This window comes from Corvus moneduloides, chromosome 1, assembly GCF_009650955.1.
Source record: "Corvus moneduloides isolate bCorMon1 chromosome 1, bCorMon1.pri, whole genome shotgun sequence".
Lineage (NCBI taxonomy): Eukaryota > Metazoa > Chordata > Aves > Passeriformes > Corvidae > Corvus > Corvus moneduloides.
This window is the reverse complement of record NC_045476.1, coordinates 91352750-91363841: the sequence shown is the minus strand read 5'-3', so window position 1 is coordinate 91363841 and position 11092 is coordinate 91352750. Positions and strand designations below refer to the sequence as shown.

Here is an 11092-nt window from a genome sequence, read left to right as displayed (position 1 = left end):
CATAGCCAGTTTTAGTGTGTCTACCATTATCACTCTGTAACTGAGTGTAAATAGCTGTTTTGTGATCCCAGAAATAACAAAAAAGAAAAATACAATTAATACAGAATATAAGAATAATTGGGCCCGGTGTTTTAACTACCTTTAACATTTAATATCACTCTACACACGATAACAGATGACTTTTTTTGCTGACTTGAAACTCAAAATTGCATGATGAGCAAATAATAAAATAGGAAGTCATCAAGAACACTCACAATAAATTTGCAGTACTTCTTTACAGAGCTCTGAGCAGCAGTGTGATGCAGAGGAAGGTCTTAAGTTACAAACCAAGTTGCAAAAAAGAAATACCACTGTGGTAGGTTGACCTCAGCTGGATGCCAGGTGCCCATCAAGCAGTTCTATCACTCCCAGCTGGACAGGGGAGAGAAAATAAGGAGGAAAACATCTCATAGGTTGAGATAAGGCAGTTTACTAAAGCAAAAGCAAAAGTTTGTGGGTGCCCAAGCAAAGAGAAAAAAATAGTTTTACCCTCTACTCCCCATCAGTGGGTGATGTCCGCCACTTCCCAGGAAGCGGGGCTTCAGCACATGCAGGAGTTGCTCGAGAAGGCAAACACTGAAAATAAAACATGCTCCTCCTTTCCTTAGCTTTTACATCTAAGCTGACATCATAGGGTATGAAATATCCCTTTGGTTAATTTGGGTCAGCTGGCCTTGTGTCCCTCCCAGGATCTTACCCACCCCCATCCCCTTGATGGGAGGGTAATGTTGAGAGACAGCAGTAAAGCTGTGCCAGCCCTGCTCGGCAGTACCCAAGACACTGGTGTTCATCAGCACCTTCAGAGCTGCCAATGCCAAGCACAGCACTGTGAGGGCTGCTGTGGGAAAACGAACTCCATCTCAGCCAGACCCAGTACATAATGTCTAGAAAATGATAAATGCTTATCAGTTTTATCCTCATTATTTCCAATAAAATAATTCTGTCTGAGACATGACAGTCAAAACTACCCTGCCAATTTATCACCTACTGAACCAGGATCAAGAAGCCATATCACTGTCTGCCTCTGTTTCTCGTGTAGCTCATTCCATATCGTATGAACACACAAGCACATACAAAATTTGGCAAAAACACAGTTGCAGGGTCCACTTCATTTTAAAAATACTGGAGTAGGATTTTCCCCCCTCTCCTTAAGGCTACTCATTAAGGAAGACTGAGACTCGTTTCAGTCTTCCCAATGGAACCAACATCAGTTCTTTTCTCTATCTACAAAGAGGCAAACTAGTATCTGCCTCAGCCCAGCAGAGAGAAGTAATAATCCAAGTGAAGGTTATATTACATTTTGTGGCATTTTTTATCCAAAAACACTCTTCCAAGATGTGAAACGGAACTGAAAACTGAACTAGGAAGACAGTGCAACAGAGGACATAGGTCAGCTGAGACAGAGAAATCCTCTTGCCAAAACATATAGTTTCTTCAGGTTTTCTCATGACCTTATTTGTTCATAATATCTTCTTGTGGAAGAAAAGTGAAACATTTTTTACTGTTTCCTGATTCAGTGCTGCAACTTGCAGACTAAGAGAAATGCAGATAACATTCCTACTCCAATGGCTGTTCTTCCTACTCCAGTAGGATCAATTCAAGCCACAAAAAAAAAAAAAAAAAAAAAGGAAAAGATAATTCCCCAGCCTTGGGCTTTTGTGCTATCTCACACCATATACCTCTATATACCAATATACACCAAGTGAGCTGACCAGGTGATGCTCTACTGAATACGTTGCCTTTTGGCGATCACACCAGAGGCATCCAAGTCTCCTGTTATATGCAGCCTAGGAGATAACTTGAATTCTTCTACTTGAGTCAGACATTGCAAAGAATGGCCATGTTACCTAATTTTTACATTTAGCCATATCCTTCAAGCCTGACCCAAAGGTCACAGGGTGCTCCTTCTCTCAGAAGGTGCAAAGACAAGACAGTTATGCTCTGATTTTACTACACCCCATAAAATCTTCCCAGAATTCAGTCAATCTACGAGCATCCAGAATTTTCAAAGTAATAAAATGAATCACTTTTTTTCAGACATGCAAGCTTTTAAAGTGATTGTGGTTCCATTTGGACAGGAGAGGGAAAGGAAACAGCTGCTTAAAAGCATTTGGTTACTATCTATCCCATTATATGAAAAAGAAAAAGGCTAATGACATCTTCCAAGCTGCAATATTTGTATTGATTATTAGTTTTTGAATGGGTTATTGAACTCCATTGACATTAAACTGTGTAGCAGCAACACAGAATTAGGAAATTAGGATTCATGAATGCCAGAAACTGTTCAGATGTAACACATCATTGTTGCGAGTGTACTAGTTGCACAGTTGGAGAGTGCGCTAGTTTGAAAGCAAACCAGTGAGAGACTTGAAATCAGAACCACAGTTTAATAGGAAAATTTAAAATAAATACAATTTAAAAAGCACTGACAGAGCCAGGATACAGCCTGACACCCTGTCGGGCAGGGTGGTGGTAGCAGTCCAGTTAAATGGTGGCTGCAGTCCTCTTGAGGTGATAGATGTGGTTCTGTTGAAGCGGCGATCCTATAGAAGGATCTGGTCTTCCTCTGAAGGTCCAGTGGTGGTTATGCAGCCCTTGTCTTCTGGGAATCCAGTAGGAAAGAGCTAAGAGTGGTGTTCCAAACCTCAGATTATATCCAGGTAGGAATGCTTGGCTCCTCCCCCTGGGCTGAGCACCTCACAACAGGACGATGTAATTTTATGAGTCATGCAGTGAGGCTGGACAGCCCATTAACAGAAGATACCCCCCAGAGGGAGTTATCAGGAATGTGTCCTGGAAGAGATAAAGAACCCTGCCCCACCTGGATTTAACAGATGGTGATAGAATACATACTTTAGGTTACGTCTTACATTGTAAGCTATGACAGAGAGATTGTTGACAATCCCTTTCTCTGGGTAGTCGTTGATGAAATCGGGGACAGGCCCTCAATTAGACAGAATTATCTGTCTAATGGAAAAAGAAATGTTTCATATCAAGTTGCATTGGTGACTGTTTCTGGCCTGCTCTAGAAAAGATCACCAGAAATGAGAAATTATGATGCCAAACAGAATTCTTAAAGAATTCAGGAAGGCAAGAGAGAAAAATTTAATCACAAGGATTAAATATGCAAGTATCTCCAAAAGACACCATTTTGAGACTGCTGTCTAAATGAGTAAACAAAAGCAATTAAAACTAGAACAAACTGATAAACCCACTCCCATTTTGTGTGTGTGTGTCCTTCTGGTTGAATTAGTAAGACTCTTAATTCTAACTCTCGACAAGCAATTTTCCTTGTCAAGAAAATGGTAGCTGGGACATAGCATCAAACTGGTGGCTGGGAGCTCTGTTTTCAACAACCCTTACCTATCTAGAGAGGGTCCATGCTTCCTAATGCCAGTCTAAGACTTTTTCTTTACTAGCAACCTCATAGGTTTTGGGCCCCCAAGGAAGATAGGAGTGAATAAAAATGGAAAGGCTTTCCATTCAAATCCCAAAACTAACCTAAGATAAATACAGAGGATTAAGAGAACAGCCCTCTGCTTCCACAATATCTTTTCCCCCAAAAGGAGAAATGATACAGACCATTTGAAGTTTTAAAAATGCTAGGCTGAATATGCATAATAGAAGATCCCATAAGGATGCCAGCTGTGCATTTATGGATGGATGAAAAGTACAGGCTGTGAGTTGTGCAGTCATTTTCTTAGAGATATTAAGATCTGCTGCTAAAGAGCAGGAAAATGCAGTCACAGAGCCCACAGCTGACAAACTGTGTTGATGAAGGACTTGTTTTTGTTCAGAGGCTTGTTTTCTACACATCTGAAGAAGCAGAAAGGAGGGAAGAGATTGAAATGATGGGTGAGTTAGAGTGGAACAAATTTGTATCAGGGGTTTTGTTTTAGAGGGGGTGGACAGCAGTGAAGAAATAGCCAAGTTTGTGATCATGAGGAGAGCATGAGTCAGTAAAACTGCCTGAGCTCTTTCTGGGTCAGTGTGGGGGCCAGGGCAGGCTGCATGTCAGGAAGAAAAGGGATCCACAGGGAGCTGGGACTTAGAACTGTTGCAAGATAAAATTGTGATAGATATGTCAATGTGATAAAATGATATATTTCTTGTTGTGTTTTGAGCCAAAACAGAGGGGAGGGAGGCAAAAATTTCAGTGCAGTCCCTCCTTGCATTCACACAAGCTCTTGGGGCAATCACACTGCACATAGCAGCTGACATTCTCTCAGCCATTCCCTCTGCTGGCTGAGACACTTGCTGCACTCCCTTGGGAAAGTGTAGCAGGATATTCTGTGGCAAGCAGGGTGTCAAAAACAAGGCCTAGGAGAAATGAAGGAAAGCTTCACTGATCTGTCAGACCTGTTCTCTGCCTGTCAAAAAATTGTTTCCTTTGATACTTCAAAAACTCAGAAGAGCAGATACCAGCTGGTTAGATACCAGCCAAGTGCAACTCTGCATGTACTGGTAGAAGGAGGGACAGGAGGAGGGCCTCACAATCTGGCAGGGCCTCACATCTCCTGGACAAAAAACTCATCATTCCATGCCTCATATTTTTTCTGCTCCAAAGTGAACTTACTTTGCTCTCCTGCTCAGTGTCTGTCAGAACTTTAGATTTAATTTAGCCTATAATACATCAAGGCTTCAGAATATTTGTGAAGCATTCATTGATTAACCTGAAACCAAAATGTCACACTCTTTAATTCATAATCCTAGGACAGACCTGTCTGTTACTGGTGTAATTTAAATTTTCATTTAGTGTGACAGCACTTGGTCATACTCTTGTTTAATTTACCTTCAATTAGGATGTTATTATAATTAAATTCCATCAGAAGTATTGGAACTCAGCTGAATGCAGTGAGGGATTTATGCAGCCTTACTTTTCCAATATCAGAAGAAAAAAATGTAAATAATTCACTTCACTTCTTTGCTTGAAAAAATAGCAAGTAAATAGCTTTGGCACAGGCACACATCACATCTCTAGGGAAGTGCACATACATACAGAAATCATCATTGGCTAAGGCTGCTGACAGTTCAGAAAGTGCTGTCTGAGTCTTGTTTGACATCTTCACACCCATATTTTCTACCTTCTCAGGTTTAACCACCTGGGGTAGCTCTTCAGCAGAAAGGTAAACTCAGAAGGTTAGTTAATCTGGTGGCCCATGTGTGTTTAGCCTGGTCAACATTTTGTTGGATACCTGAAATATGCCTAAGTGGGCTGTCACTCAGGTACAGAATTATTACTTGGTTTTTTACTGTTTCATTTTGATTATGATATTCTTTCTGTGTACATTTTTTTAATCATCAATGGTCTGCTACAACACATTCTGCTCATTAATACCTAGCAACTTCTGGAATGAATATAATCAGTGGCTCTTGGAGGGAGAGGTGATGTGATTAGCTGGAGAGAATCTCACTGCCACAAAATCATCAGAGTTTATAAAATTCTTGTTAATTTAGCATGGATTTTTAATTATTCTTTTATATTGTTGGCTCTATTAAATGAATATAAGCTATCTTCCTACTGTGGTATTCAAACAAAGGTGTCTAAGCACCAGGATATGCAACTGAAGTGAAGCCTGATTAACATGTTATAACTTCTTAAAAATGAGAGTAAGACAAGAAAAACTATAATTTTTAAGTAAGTACCAGGATTTCAGTATGGTGTTCCCATATGTCCATATGTAAGATTCACACCTTATTCTCATACAACTATCTTCCAGAAATATGAGGGACAGATTTTTAAAGGTATAATGGGAACAGTACTGTAAAATGAACCACATCCAATTTTTTTCTTCTACAATGCACTGCCAGGAGAAAATACAAGTGAATTGCAACTGCAGAATTATTAACAAAACGAATTTCTAACTCACTGCAGGATGAAACATGGAAGACCTCTTCAGGAGATCATATAAATTATAAGTATATTATATCTATGGCATCTTTGAATTGATTAATTTGGGAAAAAGCCCCCAGAATTAAGGAACTGCAGGGTAAGTCATGAAGCAACAAGCTAGTGCTAATGATATATAGAGTCCCTTAAATTAGAATGGTATTTTCATGGCCTAATGGAAGTTTTTAGGGTTAGATTTTATGTGAATATTTTACGTATTGATTCCCTCAATCTCATCCTGATATGTTCAATAATTTACTAAGTTTTGTGAATTTGTCCAGCACACCAAAATTATTCCCACCAAGTTTCTTAAATACAGGTTTTTCAGGATGGTGGGTCTAATATCCTGTGGAAGGTATTCTATAACTTAAAAAGATTATATTGCTCTTTTTTACTGGGTAGAATAAAAGACACGATGTTTTTGTTAAGATAGAATATTCTCAGAGCTTGCTAGAATTACTTCATTAGTAATCCATCTGTAAGACTAAGTTTTAATAAAATTATGACTCTGTTTTTATGGTAAATAAGTGCTTGTATAAATTCGATGTAAATATCAATACTTATTTTATAGGAAATTTACTGCAGATTCCAAAGGTCTGGTTAAGAAATGCTTCATGTCTGAAAATGTACAGCAGATTAAGTATAGAAAGTGTCTTTAAGTTTATGGTTCTTTAGAATTTTTCCTAGAGAGGAACTGGCCCAACAATGTCTCATTCACCAGATCACAAATAAAAAAAGTATAGCAGGTAACAGCCAACAAAACAAAGCTTTCTCTACTTTTTTTTATTTTTTTTAATAACTGAGAAACTCAAAACTGACTTTTACTTTACAAATACTGGGTATTGGTTTAGAATGTACTTAGAATACTTAGATCAGAGTGTAATGGATAAAACATTGGAACATGTTTGTTAAATCCTATTTGAATCAAGCTCCTCTGGTAGATGTGGACCTGTGTGAGCTGCTTGTGCCAATAAGAAACCTCAAGTCTTTTGAGCAGACCCCACATCTGCATGCTACCCAAAAATACGGACCATTTACAGAATCATTCAAATGTCACAGTGCCAAAGATCCTTCTCTCTCATGCAGGTTTTGAAATCAACAAGAAATAATTTGACAGAGGAAAGAAACTACACTTGGGTCATAAGTCATTCATTTTTTGGTAATTCAAGACCTCGTTTATAATTTTAACAAGATTTATCAGAATATGGTGATATAAGAATATATGGCATATTGTTTCATTACATTAATATTAGAGTTTAGTGGCCATAAATATCACATTTACTATTGGCAATCTTTATTATATATTTTGATGTTACTTTAATGTAAAAGTGATAACTATTTTGGTCTACTTTGTCATTTGGAATTTCCCCTAGAGGCTGGATCTAAGTAATAGCAGATTTAGCAGATTATTTTCATTACTTGTGGAAAAATGTGGAAATTGTATCAGATAAAACCACTTCTCTTTCTGTATCTAAAGAATTTGTACTGGGACTTACAATGTGCCAAAGATGATTTGATACCATTCATATTTGATATCTTGTTAGCTTGAGTGTGAAAGGAAAACTGCATCTGCTTGTTGCCAAAGTCCATTCCCTTTGAAACACGCTTGGATAAAACTCACAGCTGAAGCAATTTACATAATGAAAAAAATAAAAATCACTATTGTCTTTCTCTATGTCTATTGTCTTATTCTATGAAGAACAGTTTTTTGTACCTTTCATAGTTTTTACTGTGCTTAAAACAGTGAAGTAGATAATAGATTTCTGTCCAAATATCAAGCTCTTCCTGTTTCAAACTTACTTTTGTAATTGTAAGTTAATATTCCATATACTTGAGCAATACTAACATGGGACGCCAACACTGGTGCCTGACACACTGTGTATGGCCCAAAATCACAGGAAGGTCAACCCTCTCCAAATGGGAAAAAAACCCCAACCACAGCACAATCTGTGTGTGGGGCACTCTTTAAGTAAGCATTGAGGATCATGAAAGCTTGGGACAATTTGTTTATCTTCTTGATTAGCAAATTCAGGACTTTCATTACTGTGCAGTGCACGTGTCACTTTATGACTGCTATTTCCCCATCTCAAACCTGTCTGCAGTCAGATTGCACCTGCCTGACCCAAACTTTGATGACTGTAACACCCTGAAAGATCAGCCCATAGCTCTGAAGTGCTTGAGTGAAACAACACAGGCTACCACAGTGTTAGTAGTTCTAAAAGAAAGAGACTAGAAGGAACAAGTGATCAAGAAGTCACATCAAATGAGAAAATTATATTCCAGGATTCAACATTTGAGATTCCATATGATAAATAGTGAATGGTTATGAACTGATATCAAGGTATCCTATTTTGTGAAATCAGCTTTATCCATTGTGAATTAAATGTATTTTGATTCTACTGGGTTTGTCATTTCCATCTACGAATGAAAGAGACCCTTGTGTTCATACTGAATTTGGATTTGCATGTGGTCTCATAACTGTGATCAACATAGGTCATCATATCATTGCTATAAGTTAAAAAATGACATTTTTTGAAAATTAACTGAAAAGTTAAATCATTAGGTAGACTAAAAAAGTATGGCTTCTTACAAAAACTCTCTGATTAGTGGATTTTTAAAATTCATTTCACATATACACTTACAAAGATTTATCCCATTTCTTTATGAATTATGACTTGAATATTTCTTAAAGATCCCTACAGTTATTCATGCTAATGTGCAGACAGGGTGGGACAACAATGAGAAAATCCCATTCCTTCACTCTTATCCCACCTTGTCTATCAGTTTTGTCTCAACAAGAACAGTAACAGCAATAATTGCTGGATATCTCACAGTTTCCTCTTTTATACAACACTGCTTCTTACTTAGAACTGGAGATAAAGGCAAAGGCTGAACCTACTTTTAGAAAAGTGTTAATGGTACCATTTTCTTCCCAAAATATACACATGCTATTCTCACTCATAAACTGAAACAACAAAAGCATTCCTATAAGAGATGGTACAGGAAAAGAAATGTGTGCATTTTCAACTGATTTCCTTTTTCTTTTTGTCTTCATAACTTTAGACATAGGAGCTGAAGCTCAGCATCCTAGATGTTGACAATGGCATTGGGTTTTTTAGATGTGGGCAGGAGAGATGAATTTATTACCTCCTCCTTTGTATGTTTGTTTTCATGGAGAAGGAGTGACCTTCTGATAGTTATTGCCGATAAATGATGAAGGCATATTAGGTCTTTCTGGAAGGAATTACCCTGTTATTACAAGTCAGGTCTTCTATACTCTGCTCCTGATGTGGAGTCCTCTTTAGAATCCCCACTTACAGAGAGTTATTTCCCTGAAAGACATCCCATTACTTTTTCTCCAAAAACATAGAAACCAGGGAAGACAGCTTTTGTTTTTCAGCAGGCCTTCTTGCAAGAAAATTAAAAAGGTAACAAAGGGGCCTTGACTAGTTGTTAAGTTTATACTTCTAAAAACATCTTCAAATAATTCCAGTTAACATAAATTAATTTCCCTAGACCTTCCTTGCATTTGGGTTATTTTCCTCATAAATAAGAAATCCCTTATTAGTTATCTGTGGTAATATTTTATGTGATCAGTCAGAAACATATACTCCATTCCCTGGAGTACCAATAGGGCTTAGTCGTATTAAACTAGATATTATTTTCATATGTTTCACCAAGTAGTGCCTTTAGACTATGTGGTTTGGCCTCTTGTCTACTCCCACATTTTCTTCCTTTATGTTGCCAATAAAGATGGCTACAGACAGCAGCAAAATTATACTAAAGAGAGCCATAGTACAATATAGAGCTTCTTACCTTTAAATAATTCAGGATTGCTGACTGTGAACAAAATTCATAGCCATCTGTCAGCAAGTAAATTTAATTTAGTTAAACATGGCAATCCCTTCCTGCTAGACAGCTGGCCACATAAACCATGCCACCACACCTTGGAAAATCTCAGCAGAAAGACCAGTAAGTGAATGAACGTGGAGTTTTATCCCTATCCAGAACTAAACAACAATACATACATTTCAATTTTTATGCGCATATATTTACATGTGTGTACTTAATATATATGTATACTGAACAAAAAATACTTTCTCATATTTTAGGAGCATATACTTCACGGAAAATATAGTTTAATAGTAATGACTTAGTTTCTTCTTATGTCAATATCTCAAACTGCACACTTCACACACATAGCTAGATCAATAAAAATCTCAAAACTCTATATCCCCCTAAAATTACCTGAACTTTTGCATTTTCCATTCAAAACCAAGTTTTTTGAATAGTACTGTGAGACCTTCACAAATCTGTTGGTGGAACTGCAGACACAATAATACCACATCCAGTTCATGCTTTCTTTTGGCAGTTTAACTTAGCAGGAGGAGGATGACCCTCGCTCTGCAGTTACAAGGAGCTGATCAAAACTGTTAGAACCTATGTAAGTAGAACTTACATAGTTAGGATGGTCAGGACACAAATATTGATTAAAATAAGCATTTATTTATCCTAACAACCTTTCAAAATATCTTTTAAATTTATTCCAAGTTTGTTTTCACCCTTGTGCCTTGAAATCTCAGGTCTGCAGAAGCAGAGCAATCTGTACCCTGTGGATGAAACAGGGTACTTTCCTGAATGCATAAAAGTAATGAATGCATAAAATGTACTGAATGCATAAAATGCACTTAGAACAGAGAGCAGAAAATCTGTTGTTACTGGTAGTTGAGGAGGGACTCCTGTCACTGCTGTAAATCACCATGATCACCTGAGCAACCTCTTCTCTTTAACAAAATCATCTTCATATTTGTACTAAGAGATTTGGTAAGTACCCATACTTAACCTGACAAAAATGCCCTTCTTCTAGCAGCTAAAAGCCCTGAAGTTCATAGAATAACAGGATGGTTTGTGTTGGAACGGACTTTAGAGATTATGTAGTTCCAAGTCCCCTGCCATAGGCAGGGCCACATTCCACTAGAACAGGTTGATAAATGCCCCATCCACTCTGACCTTGGACACTTCCAGCAGCACTTCCAGGGATGCAGCAAAGTTTTGGCAGCAGACTAAAAGCTCTTGTCATTAAATCAACTTCTGTTTTCACAGGTAGAATGATGAATTTCATTACTCATACCACTTGCTTTAGAGTAATCCATAAAATATTCA

The 11092-nt window shown here is 37.7% G+C and overlaps 1 long non-coding RNA gene across 1 annotated transcript; it reads left to right on the top strand.

Moving 5' to 3' along the window:
• The first annotated feature begins 632 nt into the window (after positions 1-632).
• LOC116448860 lies at positions 633-10884 on the top strand. The gene is made up of 3 exons (XR_004242138.1): positions 633-717; positions 5697-5700; positions 10875-10884. It is a non-coding gene; the product is annotated as an uncharacterized LOC116448860 (long non-coding RNA).
• The last annotated feature ends 208 nt before the right edge of the window (positions 10885-11092 follow it).